The sequence below is a fragment of the Acomys minous genome, assembly GCF_964271855.1.
Source record: "Acomys minous genome assembly, chromosome: 19".
NCBI lineage: Eukaryota > Metazoa > Chordata > Mammalia > Rodentia > Muridae > Acomys > Acomys minous.
This window is the reverse complement of record NC_140499.1, coordinates 49699288-49724185: the sequence shown is the minus strand read 5'-3', so window position 1 is coordinate 49724185 and position 24898 is coordinate 49699288. Positions and strand designations below refer to the sequence as shown.

The window sequence follows — 24898 nt, the reverse complement described above, 5'->3', positions numbered from 1 at the left end:
AGTGTTTAAGAGCACTGGCTGCTCGTCGAGGGGACCTGAGTTCAATTACCAGCACCCACATGGCAGCTTACAACTGTCTATAACTAGTTCCAGGGGATTACACATCCTTATACAGACATATGTGTAAGCAAAACATCAATGCATATAAAATGAAAAATATAAATAAATCATTTAAAATGAATAAAAACACATAATTACAATCATTCCAAACACAGATGTCTAGACACTATCATAATACACAGACAATATCAACCAGATTGGTATGTGTTCCCTAGAGCCCAGCAACCCTACAACAGTATGTCCTGAGAAATTCTATATAGGTGAAGCATAAGAAAGGGAATTTAAAATAAGTATTATGAATATGCTCAAGGTCCCTAAAGAGGATATGAATAAATCCATTTATGATATCTAGAAAAACAAAAAGTGGAATAAAATGAAGAAAACTGCCTGAGACATTAAAATGGAAATAGAATCAGTAAAGAAAACCAAAACTGTCAGAAAATGGAAATGAAAAATTTGGAAACTAGAACAGGAACCTCAGAAACAAACAGAGAAATGCTAGAGTTGATTGACATCATCAAACAGTTGGATTTAACAGATATTTATATAACATTTCACCTAAATATGGAAGAACATACAGAACATACCTTCTTTTCAGCAGCTCATGAAATGTTCTCCAAAGTTGACCACACATTCAGAGACAAAACAAGATTCAATAGATTAAAAAAAATTAAAATGACACCTTGAATACTATCTGACCACCATGGATTAAATATGCATATCATAAACAACAGAAAGATTACAACTCATTAAAACTCACCAACACACATACTGAACAAAGGGGAGTCAAGACAGAAATTTAAAACTTTCTAGAATTTAATGCAAATGAAAGGACAACATCTCAAACTTAAGGGACAAAATGGAAGTGACTCTAAAAGGCAAATTCATAGTACTAAGTGGAAATATAAACAAAACATATTGACTCATGTCATAAGAGGGAACGCACCCCAGGTGATATTCTGTTATACTTGCAGGCAGGAGCCTAGCATAACTGTCATCAGAGAGACTTCATCCAGCAACTGATGGAAACAGATGAAGAGGCACACAGCCAAGCATTAAGAAGAGCTTGGAGAATCCTGTGGAAGAGGAGGAGGAAGGATTGAAGGAGCCAGAGGGGTCAATGACACCACAAGAAACCTACAGAATCAACTAACCCAGAATCATATGGGCTCATCGAGATTGAACTGCCAACCAGAGAACACGCATGGGCCCTTTGCACATATGTAACAGTTAGGTAGCTGGGTCTTCATGTAGGACTCCTAAGACAGGAGCAGGGCCTGGTTTTTACTACATTGCCTGCCTTTCCCCTAATTATGCTGCCTTGTCTAGCCTCAGTACAAGAAGATGCATCTGATCTTACTGAAACTTGATATGCCAAGGCTGGTTGATATCCATGTGAGGACTCCTCTTTTCTGAGGAGAAAGAAGGATGGATGGTGGTAGGGAGGAAAAGAGGGAAGGAAGGACTTGGAGGAGAGGAGAGAACGGAAGCTGTGATCAGGATATAAAATAAATAAATGACGTAATTAATGAAAAGAATTGGAGCGATCTCATATAAGTAACAATGGCACACTTGAAAGCTCCGTAGCAAAAACGGGAAATAAAACCCAGAAGAGCAGATGACAAGAAATACTCAAACTCAGGGCTAAAATGAATAAAGCTGAAACAAATAAACAAACAAATTAATTAGTGCAGTTAGTTTATTGAGGATATCAATAAGATTGAAATTCTTTACCAAATTAAGAGGTAAAAGATCCAAATTTTAAAAAAAAAAAAGATTCAAATAAAGAAATTCAGATACAAAAAGCAGAAAATAACAAAAGATAATAAGGAAATCCAGAGAATCTTAAAGGTATACTTTTAAAGAATCTATTTTCCACTTAATTTTAAAATAAAAAAGAATCAAATAATTTTCTGAATGCATACCATCTACCAAGGTTAAATCAATATTAGATTAGTAATTTAAACAGACCTATAACACTCAAATGAAATAGAAATGGTGATTAACAGTCACACAACAACAACAAAAATAGTCTAGCATAAGATGGTTTTAGTGACAACTTCTACCAGACTTTCAAGAAATAGTTAATGCCAATACTCCTAAAATTATTCCACAAAATAGAGACAGAAGGAATACTATGCAATTTATTAATGAGGACACAGTTACCATGACAACTAAAACATGTAAAGATCCAACAAAATCATACTAAAGATTCAATTTTTTATGAACATAGATGCAAAAATTCTCAATAAAATACTTGTAAACTGAATTCAGGAACACACGAAAAAGAATCATCCTCATTATCAAGTATCCTTCATCCCAGAAACGTAGTGATCATCCAACATTCATACATCAACAAATGCAACCCACTACGTAAGCAGAATAAAAGATAAAATTTCTATGACCATCTCATTAGATCCAGAAATGGACTTTGACAAAATCCATGCTCCTTTATTATAAAAGTCCTGGTAAGACTAGAGAGTCCAGCAACATACCTAAATAAATTAGAGGCAACTCACATCAAGACCACAGCCAACATCAACCTAAATGGAGAGAAATGAAAAAGCATTTCCACTAAAAGTAGAAACCAGCCAAAGATATCCAGTTTCTCCATATCTATTAAATATAGATATAAAAGTGGTGCACAGCTGTAATTCCAGCACTGGGGTAGGAAGAAGCAAGCAGAGCTCTGTTAATTTGTGGCCAGCTGGTCTACAAAATCAGTCCAGGACAGCCAAGGATACACAGAGAATCGGTGTCTTGAAAAAAAGGTGTGTGTATGTGTGTGTATATGTGTGTGTGTGTGTGTGTCTGTTTATGTCTGTGTGTGTTTGTGTGTGTGTCTGTGTGTGTTTCTGTGTGTGTAACTTGTCTTAGATAGAGCAATAAGACAGCTGAAGGAGATCAAGAGACTACAAATTGGACAGGAAGAAATCAAACTATCTTTATTTAAAGATGCCTTGAGAGTATATATAATTGATCATAAAATAATTCCACCAGGAAATTCCTACAGCTGATCAACACTTTCAGCAAATTAGCAGGATATAAAATTAATTTATGCACACACAGAGGAAAAAAAAACACAGTAGCAATCCTATCAATAAATGACAAATAGACTAAAAAAGAAATCAGGGAAATGATACCTTTCCCTAATATTAAACAAATATATATCTTAGGCTTACTCTTCCCAAGTGAATGAAAGAACTATATAATAAGACCTTTAGGACATTAAGTAAAGAAACTGAGGAAGATATCAAAAGATGGAAAGATACACCATCCACACAGATTGTTAGGATTACTATAGTTAAAAGAAATAGCCATCCTACAAGAATCAATCTGCAGATTCAATGCACAATTTTTCACAGAATTCAAAAGCATAATTTTCAGCTTCCTATGGAAATACACACACAGGAAAAAGAAAGAAATAAAGAAAGTTTTTGTTTTTTCGTTCTTCGAGACAAGGTTTCTCTGTGTCAGCCTTGGCTGTCCTGAACTCACTTTGTAGACCAGGCAGACCTCGAACTCACAGTGATCTGCCTGCCTCTGCTTCCCGAGTGCTGGGATTAAAAGCGTGCACCACCACTGCCCAGCTGGAAAGTCTTTTTTTTAATCGTGAATAATAAATGAATTGCAGGAGGTATCACACCTCTGATCTTAAACTGTACTACAGAACTATATTAGTAAACACACCATGGTTTTGGCATAAAAGCAGACACATTGATCAATAGATTCTAATGAAAGTCCCAGATAGAAATACACACACATATGGGCACCTATTTTTTTTATAAAGAAGCAAGAAATACAAACTGGAAAAAAAGACAGTCTCATCAACTAATGATGCTGGTCAAACTGAATGGTTGCAGGTCAAAGAATGCACATGGATCCATCCTAATCACTCAGCAAAAACTCCAAAAAGATCAATGACCTCAACATAAGCCCAGATTCACATAACCTGATAGAAGAGAAAGTTAAGGAATGGACTTGAGCTCATTGGCACAGGAAAATACTTTCTTAATAGAGCAGGGATAGTGCATCAGTAAGATCAACAATCAATAATGGGACCTCATTAAATAGAAATGCTTTTGTATGGCAAAGGACACCATACTTTTGACAATGTAGCAGGCTACAGATGGAAAAAATTACACCTCTGATTCAGAGCTAATATCTAAAACATATAAGCAAATCAAAAGCTCAACATGAAAACCAAATCAAACAATTAAGACTGGAGAGATGGCTCAGAGGTTAAGAGCACTTCCTGCTTTTCCAAAGGTCCTGGGTTCAATTCCCAGCAACCACATGATGGCTCACAACTATCTATAAAGAGATCTGGTGCCCTCTTCTGGCATGTAGGCATACTTGCAGACAAAAACAATAGAGTACCCATTTATTCTCTATACTGGGATTACAAATGGCTGAGAAGCATGTTAAAGAAATGTTCAACATCCTTGTCATCAAGGAAATGCAAATCAAAACTACATTGAGATTTCATCTTACACCAGCCAGAATAATCAATATCAATGAAACAAATACAACTCATCTAGCAAGCATGTGTGGATAGGGGCAATCTCTTCCACTGCTGGTGGGAATGAAAACTCTTACAGCCACTGTAGAAATCAGGAGCTCTTTTCTGAAAGAGGCTAATAATAGAGCTACCTTAAAATCCAGGTATACCACGCAGGTATATAAACAAACAAAAGGCTCTAGATCCTACTACAGAACCAGTTGTTCGACTATGTTCATTGCTTCTCTATTCATATTGGCCAGAAATTAGGAACAAAATCCCACAAGTAAATAAATGAATAAAGAAAAGTTTTACATTTAAACAATGAAAATTTACCCAGCTGTTAAAAAAAACAAATTATGAAATTCAAATGAATGGAGATAGAAAAACATAATCTTGAGTGAGGTGTCCAGACCCAAAAAAACAACAAATATGCTGTGTATCACTTGCATATGGATGTGTGCTGTTAAATTGCAGATAAGCAAACTATAATCTATATAACCATGGAGGTTAAATATAGAGTAAGAGAAAACAGTGGAGGTTTGAATCACCTATGAAGGGAAAATACAATAGGTAGTTATATGTAGGGTGGAGACTGGAATGGGAAGATCAAAAGAAAGGGGTGAGGAGGTTGCTAGAGAGGGAACACAAGGAGGGACAGCTAAAACCAAATTTGCAGAATGAGAGTAGAAGCTTGCAAAGCTATATGCATACATTAAAGTTACATTATGTATGCAACGCATACATTAAAGAATTGCTAAATAATAGGGAAGGCGGGGCATCTATGGTACATCTCTTATTCCCAAATGAAGCCTGTAGCTCCAAGAGTTACAAATAGTCAAGTCATTAAACACCTTCTTGGGAACGAGCAAACAACCCGAGTCATTTTCAAGGCTATTGGTTTCTCTCCACAAAATGATGGTGAGGCTCTTTTGCTGAAGGCATCACCCACACAACACATTGAACATGGAGAAGTTCAACTGGTGCCTGCCTAGAGCTTTCACCGTTTTTAACTAGTGTTCATGTTACTGGAAGGTACTCTGCATGATACGAAAGAAAAAATGTTAACATCCACCCACCTAGCAATCCTTTAATCTACAGCGATGACCTGTCTTCAAGAAATCCTAGTGCAACAGTGACACACAGCTTATAAGATTAATCAACAATATGCGATAGGATTTCAGACCAACTCCATGAGACAGAATCCATTTCTAACACTTCTCAAAAGGCATAGAACCTGAGAATGGATAGACCAAGAATCTAGGAGAAAACCAAATAACACTATTCTGCTACAGAACTGTAGCAATATGACTCCTAATTACATAAATCAATGTTCTCCTCACTTATCATCAGAGCTGCATCCTCCTGCAGCTCCTAGAAATAAATACAGAAACACACAACTGGACAATATGAAGAGAGAGAAAGACCTTGGACTACTACTCATTTCTTTTTTTTTAATTAAACATTTTTTTATTTTTTACATATACGTTTAAATCATTACACATATACAATAGATTACCTATAGCAAGAAGAACCATGACACAATCAGGAATTATATAGATGTTATATTCCTAGTGTTTTGGCTATTTGTATTTGACAACCTTAAAGAAAACATCTTTCCTATCTTGGTGCATCTAAAATTCTGAATGTAAACCAATCTCCAACACATCTTGCCATTATCAACTTAAAACCATCTATCTAGACCTAAAAATATCTTAACCCTTAAATGACTACTCATTTCTTAATGCTATGTGTCCATCAGTTCCCTCCCCCTCAGGATTCAGAAAGCACTGCAGAAAAGGAAGAGGAAAATTTGTAAGATCCATATGTAATGGAGGACACCAAGACACAAGCCCTTCTAAGCACAGCAGGACCAACTCACATATGAACTCATAGAAACTGCAGCAGCATCCACAGGGCCTGCACATGTCTGGACCTGATGAGGCCCAGCACTGAAAGGCTGAGGGTGCAAAAGAAACAAGCCCACATCCCTAACCCAGAAGCTGTTTATAATTAATAATCACTTACAAATGAAAAAGTAGATTTTTTTCCAAAGAAATTTCACTGGATACACAAACCACTCCTTAAGGCCAGGCCCTGTGCTCAGCAGTAAATGGCCAAGACAAAAGAACTTGAGTCTATTTTTGGAATGTTAATGTTTTGTCTCATAATTCTCTGTCTGGCATTTTAATCTTCTTTTACCCTACAATTTTTTTTACTTATATATTACGGTTTCCAATTGTGTGCTTTTAGGGGATTTCTGTTTATGTCAATGTGTGGGGTCTATGTCTATATGTATTTCTTGTGCTTTTTCTTTGGGTCTATGTGTTTCTGTTCATTTGTAGGTTTTGTCCGGTTCATGTTTGTTTCTTTGCTTGTCTTTATATTTATTGTTTTTTAACTGCCAGCTTAACAGACAAGAACAAGACTGAGTGTTGCTTTATGTGGCTGGGAAGGTGGGGGAGGATCTGAGAGGAGCAGGGCAAGGGAAACAGTAATCATAATATATTGTATGAAAAAGTATTGTCTTTATTTCCCCCAGCATAGCATTTTTATTAATTATTTGGGAATTTTGTACAGTGTACACCTATCATACTTGCTTTCCATTAGAAAAGAGAGTGAGTGTCTGTGAGAGTGAGCAATCAGCACAGACAAGAAGAGTTGAGAAAAGATGCAGGTATCATTGTGATCTATTTCATTGAATAATTTTTAAATCTATTTTTATTTTTAGTGTTTTTCAGCTAATGATTAAGTTTTCTTAGTGTGTCCAATATTAAAGGCTGTAAGATAGCTTGACAGTGCAAAGTTATCCATTTGGACCAATGCATATGAAAATAGAAGACCCAGTGATAAATCCAAACTAGACTTACATTTTTTTACCATCTAAGTTGGAGTTCTCTCTTTACCCTCTCTTGAAATAAGCCTTCTGTATAGTTTAATAAAAACGACGATTGTATTGCTGTCTTCATCCAACTATTTCTCATCGATCTGCACTTATAAAACAAATGTGTAAAGTATATAAACTACATAGGCTAACGAAAAGCATGTTTCTAGTTGGTTTACCTGGTCAATTAGCATCATTTTGTTACCTGAGATGACATCCGATGAGTTACTTTTTTTACGGAAAAACAAAAATCCAGAATAGCTCAAACAAAAATCCAAAATAGCAATTGTATTGTATCCTATACAATAAAAGATCCTCCAGAGGACTTGTCATACCTGATGAGTTACTTTGAATCTAGAAAATTTCTAGGAAATTTTTTAAAGAAACCTGATAACTAAAATTGAAAAATACTCATATAGTATCTCACTGTAATTTCAGAAAACACTTAAAATAAACAGATAAGATTAATATTTTATGTTTCAGCATGATAACTACTGTTGTAGTGTAGTTCTTCTGTGTCCTGCTTTAAGGCTCAGCAAGCGCAACCTAAAAAGACACAATTTCAGGATTTTCAAGGATATATATATATATATATATATATATATATATATATATATATAATACACAGCTATATTAAAGCATACTTATCTTTATAGCAAGTATGCAAATTCCAACTGGCTTGACAGTTTTGGAGGCTATTTGTACACTATAACATGTCATAAGACTAGAATGTTCTACATCTCATGCTAAGCGCGGTTGAGTTAATGTCTATTGACAAAAATGAGGGATCATTTATATGGTTCACAATTCCAAAAGCTATGTTTGTTTTTGTTTTAACATGTAAAATTGTTTTACAGTCCCACTCACAACAACAATATACGAAACTTCTCCAAATCTAAGTGATTTATGACTGTACCTGAGTCAGGCACTATTAACTTGCATTTCACAAAGAAATAATCTGTCAAACCATTTTAGAAAGGAATGCAGCTTATTGCATCTGAAATGAATTTAAAGTGCTGTGATGATTGCATATTATAAAGTGCAGGAAAATACCATATTTAGTAGGCCACTTAAAAATATATGTGCGTAGAACAAGCCAGTAAATGAACAAAACAACATTTAAGGTTCCTTTGCCTGAGGTTATTGGATGAAAAATAGTGTAAAGTCAGAAGTAGAAACTCTCGTTTGTACCATTCATCATCCATCCTCATATAAAGCTGCAGCATTAAAGTAATTATGAAAACATATCTGCCTAGAATTTCCCATAAATCTGAAAGTGTGTACAAATTAAAGCAAGATCCATATATTGTTAACTCTAATCCCACATGAAGTAAAATGAATACTTATCTCATTAATGAGTTATATAATAAGAAGAAATTGTGAAAGTTGAATTCTATGTAGATTCAGTCAATTTTCCTCCACATTTGTGTCATCTATATTGCACACTAAATCAATCTACGTATGTGCACATGCAAGTCTATATAAACAAGATAAATTTTGAAATCTGTAGAGATGCTACGTTCTGGTATTAATATGAAAGACTAATTAATATCATGTTCTCTTTAACATCTGTCTTTAAGATAAAATATTTGCAGGATGCCAAAAGTAGAAGTTCCAATATTTTATTCATTTAGTGATAAGACATGCATAATAAAGTTGCATAGATTCAGTAGGGTTCACAATAATTTAGTGTTTCATTTTAAAAAGAAGCAAAGCAAAGAAATGAAAAGTGTTTAAGAAACAGCAATGTAGGGCTAGAGAGATGGCTGAATGGTAAAGAGTGCTTCCTGCTCTTGCTGAGGACCCATGTGTATTCCCAAAATCTACATGACAGCCCACAAACACATATGAGGCCATGTCTATAACACTCCGTACTGACTCCCACTGACACGAGGCACACTCATGTAGGTAGAGCTAAACAGATGTTTTCTTTAAAAGAGGTAGAAATAGGTGTGGCTTCTCTGTCTTTTCTAGGAGACACAATCTCAGTGCAAACTTCCTTCACCTCTGGCTCTTACAATCTTTCCACTGCCTGGTCTGCAAGGATCTCTGAGCCTTAGATGCAGTAGTTGTATTGTAAATGTGCCAGGTGGGAATGGGTTCCACAACTCTAGCGTTGTGGTTTTCTATAATGGTCACTCTTTGTTGCAAAGAGAGTCACTCCTTGATGAGGAGTGCGGATGTGGCTGTCTAAACATGACCTAAATAAGAATAACATCAGTAGATATGCTAATGTGCAAGGGGAAAGCCCATCAGGACTCAACATTAGACACTTACAGGTAACTAAGAAATTTGCACAGCAGAAAAAAAATATTTTTTTCAGAGAAGAGCATACCAATTGGTTAGTCAATACTGAATGATCAGCCCTGAAACTATATACAAAAAAAGAAACTTTATACAGACCTAGCTGGTTGTACTAATAGGAACAGACACACACAACAACAACAACAACAATAAAAATTAAAAGAAAAAAAGGCCACAAATTTGAAAGAAAGCAGGCCTGAGTACATAAAAGAGATTGGAGGGAGGGGGAGGGAGGGAAAGGGAGGAAGAAACTGATATAATTACACTATAATCTCAAAAATATATTTTAACAATTAATTAACTAAGAAATATCATACAGAAATAATGATCACTCTGACCACATACTGGCTATGGATCACACTCTCACATAGACCCAAGACACACACACACTTACATGCCAATAAGAAAATTGTGGAAGATTTTTTCAAAAAGGACACTTAAAAGAGTAACAAAGATCCTTGTTTTTTGGCTAATACTTTGGTGCTTTGTAGTCATACAATATTTGATAGCCAGAAACACATCAGAATAATGTATTTTATTTAAACTAATTATATGTGTGTGTGTGTGTGTGTGTGTGTGTGTGTGTGTACATATATACGTTACTTTCAAGAAATGCCTGTGTCCTTGAGAAACCCAAGTGCTTTCTATAAACACAGACTGAGCAAGGTAATTTTTTTAATAAAAGCGTTATATACTAAAAGAGAAAATTCCTCTTACATGTGCAATTTCAAGCTGAAATTTTAGATTCCTAGATATACAAACACAAAAGGCCCTGAAGCCTTTAGAGCCGTCGTGTTCCTGTGTACTTCCTGTCTGTGGCAGTTATGGCCCTTACCCTTTCCTGGTGTCCTGGGCTCCACCTGTATTCCCTAAACTTCCTAGGTCTTGGTGAGGTAGTCTACGGCTCTCGTGTATTTCACGTACAATGGATGGCTGACTCACACTGTGAGGGTTTTATAGTTCACTTTCACACAGTCTCTACATGCAGCTCTGTTTCTCTTGAATTGACCAAGAAATGGTCAGGAAACATACAAAAATGTGTTTCAACTTCTAAGAAAATTACCAAAATACCACATTTACTAATAAGCAGACATAGGTAAAAGTCCAGAAGTTTGTTTTTGATATCAATGAAATCGCAACCAGAGACTGTGGTCAAATAACGCTCTAACATCAAGGCGGCATGTGTGAGGTGGTCACAGGAATAGTGCAGCAAGGAACTTTTCTCAGCACTTAAAACTGACCACGGGATATTAACCCAGTAACTCACTATATGACACATGTTGGTGTCATATAGACAACATCAATTTAGCTTAAAAGTAGCATGCCAAAATAAAATTAATTAGATGCTAAATAAACAGTCAATGATACCATCACAGTGAAATTATATAAATAAAGTAGAACTAGGAAGTATTCTGTGACACACTCCTGTAGCCTCAGGAATGAGGAGTCTGCAGAAGGAAGGTTATGAGGCACAGGACAGTCTGTGCATCATAGTTAGACCCTTTCTAGAACAAACAAAAAGAAACTATTGCATATGTATATGCTCCATTTCTTTTCCATGAATCATGCTATATTGTAGCTAATGGTGCGGCGGCACGGTACATTTTCAACTGAACTCTGAGAAAGTATTCGTTTCTGATAGAAATAAATGTTAAAATTAAAAGACATCATTAAGTTGAAAATGTTTTATATTTTAGAAGAGACTTTTTAAAACATGAAGTAAATTCTCAATAAAGCAGAACCTGAGATATTTGCTGCCTTGAAGTTCGCGGGTATTGAATGAATCAGATATGTTTAACACTCTCAAAGGATTTATATGGTTAGCTTTATGTCAAACAGTAATTAGTATTTACCTTCAAATTATTTGAGCTAAGTAACACAATTTGAGAAGCAAGCCTTCGATCTTCTACTGGCCATCACAAAATTTAATTTAATCTGTTGCTATTTCTTCTAATTCTCTTGAATTTAGGCTTCTTTTTTTTTCTTTTTCTTTTCTTTTCTTTTTTTTTTTTTTTTTTTTTTTTTTTTTTGGTTTTTGGTTTTTGGAGACAGGGTTTCTCTATATAACCTTGGCTGTCCTGGACTCGCTTTGTAGACCAGGCTGGCCTCTAACTCACAGCAATCCATCTGCCTCTGCCTCGCAAGTACTGGGATTAAAGGCATGTACCACCATGGCTGGCTGAATTTAGGCATTTTTAAAACAATAATCCAGTGGGAAGAGCTATAAAATAGGACAATAAATGGCTAGTATCGCACAGAGTTTGGAATATTTTAAGTACCTGAAGCCTATGCACAGGTGACAGCAAACAGGGTACAGCTAGTCCAAAAGAAATGCGAAAGCTCCTGAGGGCGTTTAAATGGTGGTGGGTTTCCTAAACCCATAAGGATTATTTTGCATTTGAAAGCATCCTTTTTCCTATATCTGAAGACTATTTTTGAAGAAAAACACAGTGGAACCATAAAGCTCGTAACAAAATACCCTTAATAACTTTCTCAGTTCTTTCTGCTGATTTAGAGGCAGTCATTCAACAAAACATATATAATTAACGGACGGCCAGGAGAGTGTTAGCCCCTGAGAGCAGTTCTCACAGCTGGCACACAGTTGTCTCCAGATTTCATCAGCTGCTTTGTGCTATTCATGTGCAGACAATGAGCCTTTCACCTTCTTCCAGCCTCAGGAAACAAAGAAACAGGGCACTTGTCAAAAGAAAATTAATGGTTTCAGAAAGTGTTTATTACCAACTGTTTTTGTGAAATGTAAAATCATATACTTAAAGTTTTTTTAAAAAGTTTCTAGAATTTTGTTTTCTCTTTTTCATTAGAGGTTTTAAGCTTAAGGAATTATAGTATTAGGAGAACGCTCACCAAAGGAAATAATTCAGGCAAAACTTAGGCACAATTTGTGGTAGTTCTCTCAAGCTTTGAATTTTGCAGAGGCACTAACTTTTGGTACCTTGCCAAGAAATAGAAAAAATGTGCATTTAATTGTGATGTTTATTTTGTAAAGTTATAGATTTTTAAATTTTAACATTATTTCCTATTGTTTTTACATGGTTCCATGGTGTACTGCTTTCCAGGAACAGGATTGCACAGTGACTTTAACATAAACACTGGTTCTCAGGCCTATGCACAAATCCCAAGCATTCTAGGCATCTCTGTCTGTCTCATAATGCCAGTCTGTCTGGAATACTAGGTCATTTGAAATAAACATTGGGGTTGACGGAACATCAGTTTTAGAATATGTAGCTATTCCATTAAAACATAAAATTCTGAAGAAGTTCACCATGTAATTCAGGAAGAACAAAAGAAAAATATTTTCAGATGTTTACTTAAAGCTATAGAATTTCACTGGGACTGGGATGGAGTATCTGAGAAAAGCCAGGCATGAGAGGAAGGACTTCTTCGGCCTCAGTGTTTCAATTGCAGTCCACAGAGCCTTGGTCCATTCATTCCTGCCTCAGGGTGTGTCAGAATACCGTGGCTGTGGGGAGCAGACAGCTGCAACTACTTACTTCATTGGGCCAGAGTGTAGATACAACTGAGAGAGAGAATAAGGAAAAATACCGTCCCATGGATAGTTCCAGTCACCTACATGCTGTAGCTAGGTTCCACTTTGTGACATTTCCAACCCCTTTGAAATAACACCACCAAAAAGGAAACAGTCAATGAGTGAGCCTATGGGTAGCATTTCATTTAAATCTAAGTGAAATTTAAATCTTAATATTTGTTCTTTCCTCCACTGCTCCCCACAAAGGCTAATAATGGTCATTTCATATTGCAGTATGAATACAGTAATCCCCGTAAGAGTTTTTAGCGTTTCAATATTGTTCCAAGATAGAAGTCTAAAGGCTCTTCTGAGACAGGGGAAACTGTCCATATTTATAAGTTACAGTGGCACAGAGAGTAAACATCCCTTACAAACGGGAGACTTAAGAGGATGACCAGGGATAACTGGACCAAACCAAGGCTTACATCCAGCAGAGGAAAATACCAAATTTTGTATCTCCATGGCAAACATCAGTGACGCATTGTATCGTGATGTAAGCTCCAAATGGTCTGGGCAGCTCTGGCTCCGTGGCTTTGCTTCTTGTGGTTTACATAGCCTGACTTCTGGACCAGCTCCACCTGCAGATGTGGGTTTCCTTTCTTTTTTTTTTTTTTTTTTTTTTTTTTTTTTTTTTTTTTTTGGTTTTTTGAGACGTGGGTTTCCTTTCTAAGAGCCTAAGAACCTGAGAACTGCACGTGAATCCCGGGGAAGCAATCTTCCAGGTAGGCTCATGTGCAGGAAACACTCTCAAGAAAGTTTCAAAGGACTTATTCTTTCACATTCTTGATCATGCAAAGGATGATGCCTAGCCAGTTTCTAAGACATGCTCAAGGATTCTTATCTACTGCCCCAGTGCAAAGAACTTGGTCTCTTGTGTTTCCCTTAGAAACCATGCCTTCCTCTTCCCCAGCTTTACACTGACTCTTCTAACTTGCCAAGGAACAGAAAAAAAAACTGTGCATTTTGTAAAGGTATATACATCAAGTCTTCCCTGACTTCTGACCCTGATTTCCACTGTGGAGCAATCTGAAAGCATCCAGAAACACCTAAGCTAAAGCCTGGATATCACACCATATTAACTAGTCTGTTACCTTAAAATCACACTGAAACAAAGTCTATGGACATGAATAAAATGGAGACAGATTCCTTTTAAGAATATAAGTCTCAATAAGTTCTTATTCCTTCTGAAAACGCCATGAGCACGACTTTATTGTCATTATTTCTTTCGAAGTCTTAGTCTCTAAACTCCTTCCCAGAATCTTCAGTAAACGCTGTATCTTGATCAAAAGCCTAGGATCCACAGGGTCAGATTTAGTCACAGCCAGGACACCACTTCTCTAGGATCAGGGTTTTGGATTAGTGAGGTTTCCAATCATCATGATAAATATACGATACAAAGAAGGAGATTTTAATGTTGGCTAACAGTTTCTGAGGATTCGGTACACAGGAAAGGAAATGGACGCAAGAACACAGATCACACCATAGACACTACTAAGATGACAGAGACAGGGCCCACACAGGACTGGCAAGCTTCTTTGCCTTCTTACTTCATTTGACCCCCTAGGCCATGGGACAATGACATTATCACATTAGTTAATATTCTATATAAATGGACTCTGACACAACCAAAGGTAGGCTTTACTAAATATATACATATAGATGATGATGATGATGATGATGATGATGATGATGATGATGAAGATAGATAGATAGGTAGATAGATAGATAGATAGATAGATAGATAGATAGATAGATAATATAGATAGACAGACACAGATAGATGATAGAAAATTTATAGATATATACATATCTACACATATATCTATACATGTGTCTGTGTGTATATGGTGTGTGTGTGTGTACTCATGTGATAGCCAACATTATCCATCTCACAAATTCCTATTACTGGCCTTGGCCATTTTCACCCCGATACAGCATGTAGAAGGTGTGCTTCATAAACTTTCTTGGCATAAGTAAAGTGTTATATAAGACCTCCTGACCTCAGCTTATCTTCTCTTTCTTTCTCATCCCTGGCCCCTCCCATCAGGACCTGTCATTGAAGAACAAGCAGCTGGTCCAGGTTGCCAAATAAAAAGAATAGTTTGCCATGAGCCTTCACAAATTTTTCAATAATATAAGACTTAACAGTGTGTACTATTTTTAAAAATGATGTTCATTCTAAAAGACTTTATGGTACCATATAAATCAAGATTTCTGACTGTGATGTTCTTTTCTATAAGAAGGTGTCCAGTATACAACATTCTCCCAGCTTAAACTTAATTTACTATTAATTTAAAATGAAAATTTGATTTCCTGATAACTAAAATCTCAAGTCTTTAAAGTGTATTAATGTTAATTCTTTTGGTATCAAACTTTATTAAATAAAGTAATATATTTTAAAAAAATATAAAACATAAGTGCTAAGGGTATAAATCAGTGAGAGGCACATGATTAGCACATAGGGTACCTGAATTCCATCTCCATCAATCAATCAATCAATCAATCAATCGGAGTGTTGTTAACTTTGAACAGGAGTTATTTAATGGATACCTGGAAATGATACTAAATTATATATAAGATAACTCCTCATATAGGTTGTACCCTTTTCTTTTAGCAATCTGTCCCTTGTTTGAGTTTTATCATAGCAATTATGCACATGGTAGAATTATACTTGGCATTTATTGATTTGCTTATAGCCTGAGTTTTTAATTTTTTATTTATTATAATTTATTCACATTACATTCACATTGTTATCCCTTTGCCCTTATTTTTCCGTTCCCACCCTCCCTCCCTCTTATAGCCTGTCCTTCATTTGTTTATTAGTTTTTGGTTTTTCAAGACAGGGTTTCTCTGTGTAGCTTTGGCTGTCCTAGACTCACTTTGTAGACCAGGCTGGCCTCGAACTCACAGCAATCCACCTGCCTCTGCCTCTCGAGTGCTGGGATTAACGGCATGCACCACCACGCCTGCATAGCCTGTCTTTCAAAGAATCATCAGACCAAGTCCTCTGCCTCTGTCATTCATACTCAGTAATAGCACCTAAGAAAGTGCCTGCCAAGTAGTTGGTGTGTAATATGTTCATTGAGTTAGTTACACTGTAACTACAATACACTGTAATGATGTCTTTTAAAAAAATATCATTTATGTAAACATTTAAAATTGAATTATATACTAGCTAATCTCTGTTACCTTGAATCAAGGTAAAATTCCTTACATTGTAAGTAAATTTCAAAATGTGTAAGAGCAATGTTATTTTAACATGCCTTTTTGCAAAAGCAATAGTCAAATTATTTGCAAATCTAAAACTTAATAATAAAGAAAATATCATATATCTGATATACTTTAAATGACATCTTTTGGCATGTAAATTTTTCAGAGTAAATATGAAATACATTTATTCTGCCTTTCTTAACTAACAAACATAAGGTGTCATTTGCCTTCTGCTTCATGTTTATATTATCTGTTAACTTAATATGTATTCCAATTTACATGGCAAAGAATACATTGTTAATGACACATGTTTTGTGCTATTTTCAGTTAGCAATTAAAGAAAAGAAAAAGAAAATGCCCAGCACTTGGGAGGCAGAGGCAGACAGATCTCTGTGAGTTTGTGGCCAGCATGGTCTACAGAGCTAGTTCTAGGACAGTCAAGACTACACAGAGAAACCCTGCCTCAAAAACACAAAATAATAATAATAATTATTATTATTATTGTTATTTATTATTATTATTATTATTATTATTATTATTATAAGATAAGAAAAATAAAAATCTGAAAACCAAATCTATCAACACAATTTTGTAGTCTTATATATATAAAACACTTTACAAATTTTTTATACTTTTGAATGGACAAAATGTAGCAGTAATAAATAGAACAAACTACACTGAGTATTAATTGATATAAATAAGCCATCATTTTGGGTAGTTAATATATTGTGTGTGTTTACATATCTATATATGTGTGCATCTAATTGTATATGTATGCATGCATATACATGTATGTAGAAGCCGCAGGATAATATCAAGCATTTTGCTCAATTTCTCTGCACATTATTTTTTGGATCTTAGGTCTTTCAGTGAGCCTGCAATGCTGCTATTGTAGGTATGCACTGCCACACTCAACTTTTCTTAGGCGCTGGGATATGAACTCCAGTCTTTATATTGCCTGGCAAGCAATTTACTCTGTAACCATCTCGGTAAGAGCTATGGATTTTCAAAGTATCCATGAAAAGATAATGATTTTACTCTAGATTGAAAGTGCTTTGGGGAGCTGAAGATGGCTCAGAGGTTAAGAGCACTGACTTCTCTACCATAGGTCCTGAGTTCAATTCCCAGCAAGCACATGGTGGCTCACAACTATCTATAATGTGATCTAATGCCCTCTTCTGGCGTGCAGGTGTACATGCAAGCAGAGCACTGTATACATAAAGCATAAATACATCTTTAAAAAAAGGAAAGAAAGTAAGTGCTTTTGGTATGATTGTACAGAGGAGACAGAAGATTGACCCAAATGAATATAGATCCAATGGGGTAAAACTTCCAAGATTATTGATATTTTGTAGTAGGTTCAATTTCAGGAGAGAAACATTGTATATTACACCAAAAAAAAAAAAAAATAGAAAAGAAAAACATTCCTATTACATTTTTACTTTGTACTTTCTCCATGTCTCCACAAAACAACCTTCCAACCTTTTTTTTTTTTAATCTCCTTTGGGATCCATTTGTTAAGACAAGCATAAGCTTGCATAATGAGGCTGCACTTGGGAGTATGATGCAAGTCCGTGATTCATCTGGGAGCTAACCTGTAGTTGGCACCAGCACAAGTTTCTTTCTTCACCTGAGCCTCTGACTGTCTGAAAACAAAGAGCCCCAGCTAGTGGTCAGTGCTCACCTTTACCTCATACAGAACTGGATCAACAGAGTATGATTCTAACCAGCATACACCAAAGACCTTTTGAAATCATGATTCCAGATTGCAACATTTGTTTTGATTATTTCATTTGGTCTTGCACACTCTTTTAAAAAAAAGGGCAACTTATTGACCTGAAAGTTTAAAAATTAATAACAGCCTACAAATACAGATTGTTTAAGTGGGCTGAACTTGCTGCTGAATTTGTACTTGAATTTCATTACCTAGTTAGGAAAAAAAATGATGAATTCTTAAGAAACTAATTGCTGTACACTGCAGTTTCTTCTTCTGTTAGAGAGAGTCAAGATAAAAAGCATTTGCTACCACTAATACTTTAAAACTCCTTAAAGTATGAGCTCAGATAATGCAGCATCCTTAATAACATTAAGTATTGAGGAAATTTTCTGCCAGACCTTTGGAACCATGCACTTAAAGGTGTGCATATTCAACAGTAATCTTTATGATAATTCCAATATAATATAACATGTAAAGATATATCTTAGGAAAATAATAAGAGGTATTCACTTTAACAAAGAGTGTAAAACGAAGACAAATACATACCAGCTCAACAAGTGACCACAGCAGATAGCTCGACACGTGCCGTGGCCAGAGGAACCTGGTTGTTTTGCAGATCCTAGCTCAGGGTAAAACTACTGATTCCTCCAAAATTTACCATATCTGCGCATAAAAGTAATCATATGCAAGGAACAAAAAATATATATGTATGTATGTAGATATATATGTAGGTCGATATGGCTCACTACCAGATAATACAGGGGGAATTAAACCCCTCTCTCTTCTATAAGTATTTCTTTTATAGACAGTAATTCTTTAACTTTTTATCAGAAAAAATTTATGAAAATGTTTGATATGAGTTTCTTGGTCTTACATATAAAGTGACAATAGTCCCAACCTTCACAAGATTATATAAATGTTAAAGGACAAGAGGAAGGAAAATGACCTAAGAAGCCGAGTGTGGTGGCACACGCCTTTAGTCCCAGCACTCAGGAGACAGAGGCAGGTGGATCGCAGTGAGTTTGAGGCCAGCCTAGTCTACAAAGTGAGTCCAGGACAGCCAAGGCTACACAGAGAAAACCTCTCTTGGGAAAAAGAAAGAAAGAAAAAGAAAAAAAAGAAAAAATAGACAAGAGTATGTCTATTAAAAATCTGGATGGTTTCGTGTGTGTGTGTGTGTGTGTGTGTGTGTGTGTGTGTGTGTGTGTGTGTGTGTGTGTGTTTCTTATCAGAGAGAGATAAGTAAATTCTGCTTCCCAAAATGCAGGTTCAAATATCAACAGGTAGTCCATGGTGGACTACAGCAAATGAAACTACTGTTAGCATCTCTGAGACTTTGCCTTAGAAACACAGAGGGCTGATCTCCTCAGTCCTCAATGAGATAGTTCAGGGCCTACCTGATTCTGGCTTGTGACATAAGAATACATATTTCAGATAATTAATGCATGTGATCACAGAACATGAGGCATAGTTCTTTCATGTACATAAAAAAAAAAAGCATAGGATTTTACAGACTGAGAAAGGGCTTTCTAGTTTTTAAAACAATAGCTAAAGTGTTGGAAATGATCCAGCTCTGAAAGGAAAGGTAAAATATTTTCATTTTATCATCTATGAGGAATGTGGTTTGTGGATATTTTTTAATTGCTACTGTGTGTATAATTTAATTGCTACTTTGGTGCTACTTAGCAGGAAACGTACATCTGTGTAGTATATTTCCCTTAATTGTCAATTATAAGGAGAACATTGGAATAAAACTCACTGATAGAGCATTTCTAAGTCTGTTACGTTATGTTTAAAAAATTGTTGGCAGTGCTATGAGACAGTAATGTGGTAGAATAATAATCTCTTGTATTTGTATTGTCATGCAAATAAACTCACTAAGCAACTGCTTTACTTATAGATTTACAGAGTGTGGAATCAAAAGCTCCTTTTACCTAATATTAATTACTTAGTTTTAAAGAAAATTCAAAGTTAAGTTTGGTTTCTTCCCCAAATAATATATGAGACAATTTTACATAAGAAGTAAAAATGCTTCATATTTTGCAATATTCAGACCAATTTTTAGAAATACATGACTTATTAGCAGAAGATATAAAGAAATCTATTTATTTTTATAACTGTTTCTTTTATATGCAATAACGTTCAAATTATTTATCAGAGGTTTATTTTCTTAGATTTTGTGTATAATTTATTCACTGTACATAAGTGTACACTGTAAATAAGAATTTCTTATTTCTGCAGTATTTAATTTTCTATTGTTATTTACACTACGAGCTTCTGAAAAACACTTTCGTCCAAAGGCAAATCAGTGAAAAACCTCCCTACTAAAACTAATGTGTCCTCAAGTACACCAGTCTAAATTTTATTTTTTTTAAATTTTATTGATTTACTCATAAATCAATGAGTTATCCCATCCCTTGTATCCTCCTATTCCTTCCTCCCTCCCATTTTCCCCTTACTCCCCTCCCCTATGACTGTGACTGAGGGAGACTTCCTCCCTCTGTATATGCTCATAGGGTATTAAGTCTCTTTACCAGTCTAAGTTTTTAAAATGACAGATATTAGAAGACACATTTTGCCAATCATAAGTATATGTTTAATTAACAACCACTAGCTTCATTTCTTCTGTATTAAGTAGCATGTCTTGGACTCACATCTTTCAGATCATCTTTTTTTAATATTTGTTGTAGTCTAGCAAAGATGCAAACACACACAAACACACACACACACACACACACACACACACACCTACATACACACACACACTGACTCTCATTAAAGTAACCCCCAATGACATTGTTTAGTTCTTTCTCTTTCAAAGCACTCATGGTAAGACTCACAGGAAACCTGGGTTTATCAAAACACTATTCCAACCCTTATAACAACATTAATTGGTAAGTACAAAGATGATTTAAAGCACAAAGGGATCAATTACATGGTTATGTATACTGGTTAAATTGGAACACTGGCATTTTCCCACAAGGGACCCTCTATCTCACCTTAAGGAAACTATACCCAAAGGATATTGGTGGCCCTGAGTCAGAGAGTGATTAAGATTGTTTGGAAGGAATAATTAGCCACCTGGCTGGTAAATTGACAATAACTATAGAAAGTATTGTTCCTGGCCTATTAGTTCACAACAAATTTTTGAGCTTTATATTATCATATGTGCTAGCATTAGTATTTGGTGAAATATAAAGGACTAGCAGCACATATAAGTTTTTAGTGAACATAATCCTTGTGTTCTATCTCCAAAAACCCATGAGTCTGTCATGTATGTATAAAAATAAAATAAATCCATCTAGCAAGTTGCTTATTATTTAATTTTTAATTTTAAGATAAAACAATAATTTACACACCTGCCAAAGGTCATCACTTTAAAGTAAATTGTTTTGCACTTGCATAGTTTCTGTAATGACATTAGTTTAATAATAAAACTAATGTTTTGGTTTTAAATGTTGTTTCTATATTGTCTTGAATAAATAAAAATTCATTGTACAATTGTTTTTCAGGAAGAGTAATTAATGAATTAACACACTTAACTGTCTTCTCAGTGTCTTTAAGCCTGGAAATTGTATTACTTTATGCTACGTATTTTATTCTCCATTGAAATAAGATCTTTTAAGTACAAACTTTGGGCACACTGTGGAAACCCAATTATCTTACCTCATACCTAAGACATAAAAGCTAAAGACGTATAAAATCAGGTGTTGCACTGATTTGTAGCACTGAATTAACTTATCGGTGACCTAGAATGTTGCAATTTCCTCTAACATATTTTAACTTGCATTTAAACATTATATTGAGATATAGTAACTTCATCTGTAAGGACACTGGATATTCATGATTGTTTATTTCTGAATTAGGACAGAAAACTTTCTGTAAACAGAATCCAATGGTGTCTCAAAAACATTCAAAATAAATGTAAGGTTCATGTGTGACTGCCTTTCAAGCAAGCTGTAGAATTAAAGTATGCATGAATGTCTCAAGAATAATAAATGTGAAAGCAATCACCATTCTGCTTGAAATTCCAAAGTGAAATACTTATTTCACTATGACTAGTTTTTAAAAGAAAACTTTACAAAGAATAGTAATGAAAAACATTATATAAAACAAAGTCATATTCATCAAAACTTCCTGGCTATTTCATATGTCTTATTAATGGTATGCTGCAGATGATGCGGACTTACGTGTCTACTTGTTCAAAATTGTAATTACTTATGAATATTCAAACACAAGATCAAATGACTAACATGAATCCTCATAAAAAATTTGTTAAGATGGAAACAGGGAACAACTTAAGAGGATTTACTTTTGCTCAGGAGAATCTGCAGCAGTATATTTCTTGTAGCAATCCCCTTTCCTAGAAGCTGTGACGTAAATAAAATGAAAAATCTCTACTCAGATGAATGACTTAAAATCATATGCACCAAAACTTCATCCCAGTAACACTAACGTGGCTATAGTGCAAATGCCTAAGACATTTTGAAATCCAGAGTAGATGAACTTAACTTGCTACCCCCTGCTGTTGTGCACAGCGTACAAACCCTTGGTGAGTTCAAACAGTTAAGCATGAAGCAGCTATTCCAGCTTTGCTGTTCCAGTTAACACAACACATCTACTTGCAACCTGAACTCTATCCCTGAAATTTAAAAAAGGAAAAAAAAAAGCTGGCATTATTTCTCTTTCATCTAATGTCACCGAATAGCATAAATGGAGAATCACAACACCATGTCTAAGACAAATCTCATTTATTTAGTACATGCATGAACAACAGCAAGATCTATGGGGACACCAAGTAACTTCCACCATTTAGTAGTTGCTCAGTGTGAGCTGTCTTACTCGGTGCTTATCCACACCGAGTTCTCCTTTCAAAACACATTCGGATCACACTGGGAAAAAAAAAACGACAAAAGGAACATAGCTACAGATCTCTTAAGTAGAAAATTGTCCTCTGTTAAGCATGCAAGAGGTTAAAAATTGATGAAACAGCAAGACATCTTCTCAACCCAAGTTTACCTGCTCCATTCAATCACCAGGGCGGTCAAGACTATAATGTAAGTTAATACTATATTATTAAATCAGTAAATCTCATTTGCATTCACCTCTGACCTGAGGGGGGTGGGGAGGGATGACATCCACTAGTCAGTATAGCAGAACAAACAGCCCCCAACTTGGAAATTCACACGACCTTGGGTGTGAAATTCTCACAGACTGAGTTTCAGGAGTTGTATTTGCATCCATAGCACAACAACATATGTAAATGAAGCCAGCCTGGCAGAAATATTCCTATCCCTCCCGTCTCCCCTCCAAAATATGTTAACAAGCTCAGCACTTTGTGCTTCATACTCTGGATAAGGGACATATTATTTATCAACCAGATAGTAGAGCACTTAAATATGTTTTTAAATTAAATTTATGTTAAAGAACTTGGAGGATTTTACGACATCCACACACATATTTGGGGGCTTGATATTGAACCTTTACTAAGCCAAGCCATACTAGAAATGTTCATATAAAATATTTATATTGAGAAAGAGAGGTGTATTAGGAAATTAACTTCACAAAAACAAACAGCTCTAAACTTCCCTAGCACTTTAATAATCACTGTCATCAGTATTATTAGAAGATCATCTTGTATGAAATTATTAAAATTTTTTACAGTTTTTGTCAATGTCCTGTCTCAAATTCTAGAAATAAACATAACTTAATTTTAAATTTTCGTATGGCTATCTGTATTTCTCACCCGCTTGCAATCATTTATAACAACATTCTATTCTTACCTTATTTTAAGTCAAAAAAAGTCCCCCAAAAAGAGTCCTAAATGGCGTGAAAAAATGAGTCACAGTTTTAAAAAGAAGAAGAAAAATAATAATGATGAAAAGGTCGGCTCTTCCTAGGTTGGAAAAAAAAATCAAAATACTTTGAGTGAAAAACTACAGAAATCTCCAAAGTCACGCCTGAGTGGGCGCCCAGATTGCAAACATAGGAGTCTCTCCCACGTCCGAGTCGCACTCCTTTGTCAAGTTAAATTGGGTCCTGCTGGTGAAGGGGGTCCCACCGGCCACAGAGGGTTCCAGTGGGCGTTGCCTCTAGGTGCCCAAGCAAGCGATCGGTTTACACCCCGGGTTCAGCACCGACACACTGTGGACAGCACCAGCTCCGCTCACGTCCAGTTTGTCTCAGTCACTGAACCAGGCTGATTCTCGCGCCTCCTCCTCCCTTGGCAAGAGGCAGGCTGCCAGTCAACCCCGGTGTGCCCCGCCCCCCACATCTGACGTAACTGTTTTGCATATCAACTCTCCAGGAGGCGAGGGACGGCCCCTTTGACTGAGCTTCGCACGGGTTCAGCCTTGGCAATCCAGAGGACCAGATCCAGGCTTAAAATCAGCAAAGGCATTGTCAGACTTTATGCTCGGTTCTACAAGTCAGGCGGAAACTAAGGCTGAGGCTGTGTCTGCGCCTCCGTCTTCGCCTTCACTGGGACCGCGGCTCCCCGGGATGCTGCGACCACCGCACAGCTGGCTAGGGAGACGCAGCTGTGTAGGGTCGGCGAGGGAAAGAACTGCACACCACGAAACCATCCAGCCCCGCCCCATACATCAAACCCCTTTGATCTTCCAGACCAAACTTTGCTCTTTCTCATTTGGTTGTGGATAGGAACCTGCTTCAGAG

General features: G+C 35.9%; 1 protein-coding gene across 2 annotated transcripts in view; it reads right to left on the bottom strand.

The window, feature by feature from the left end:
• Window positions 1-24440, bottom strand: part of FSTL5 (follistatin like 5) — a 580413-nt gene extending 555973 nt beyond the window's left edge. For both annotated transcript variants that reach the window (XM_084768539.1, XM_084768540.1), the window contains exon 1: window positions 24007-24440. The gene's annotated coding sequence lies outside the window, so the exon portion shown is untranslated. The remainder of the gene's footprint in view (window positions 1-24006) is intronic.
• Between the last annotated feature and the right edge of the window lie 458 nt (window positions 24441-24898).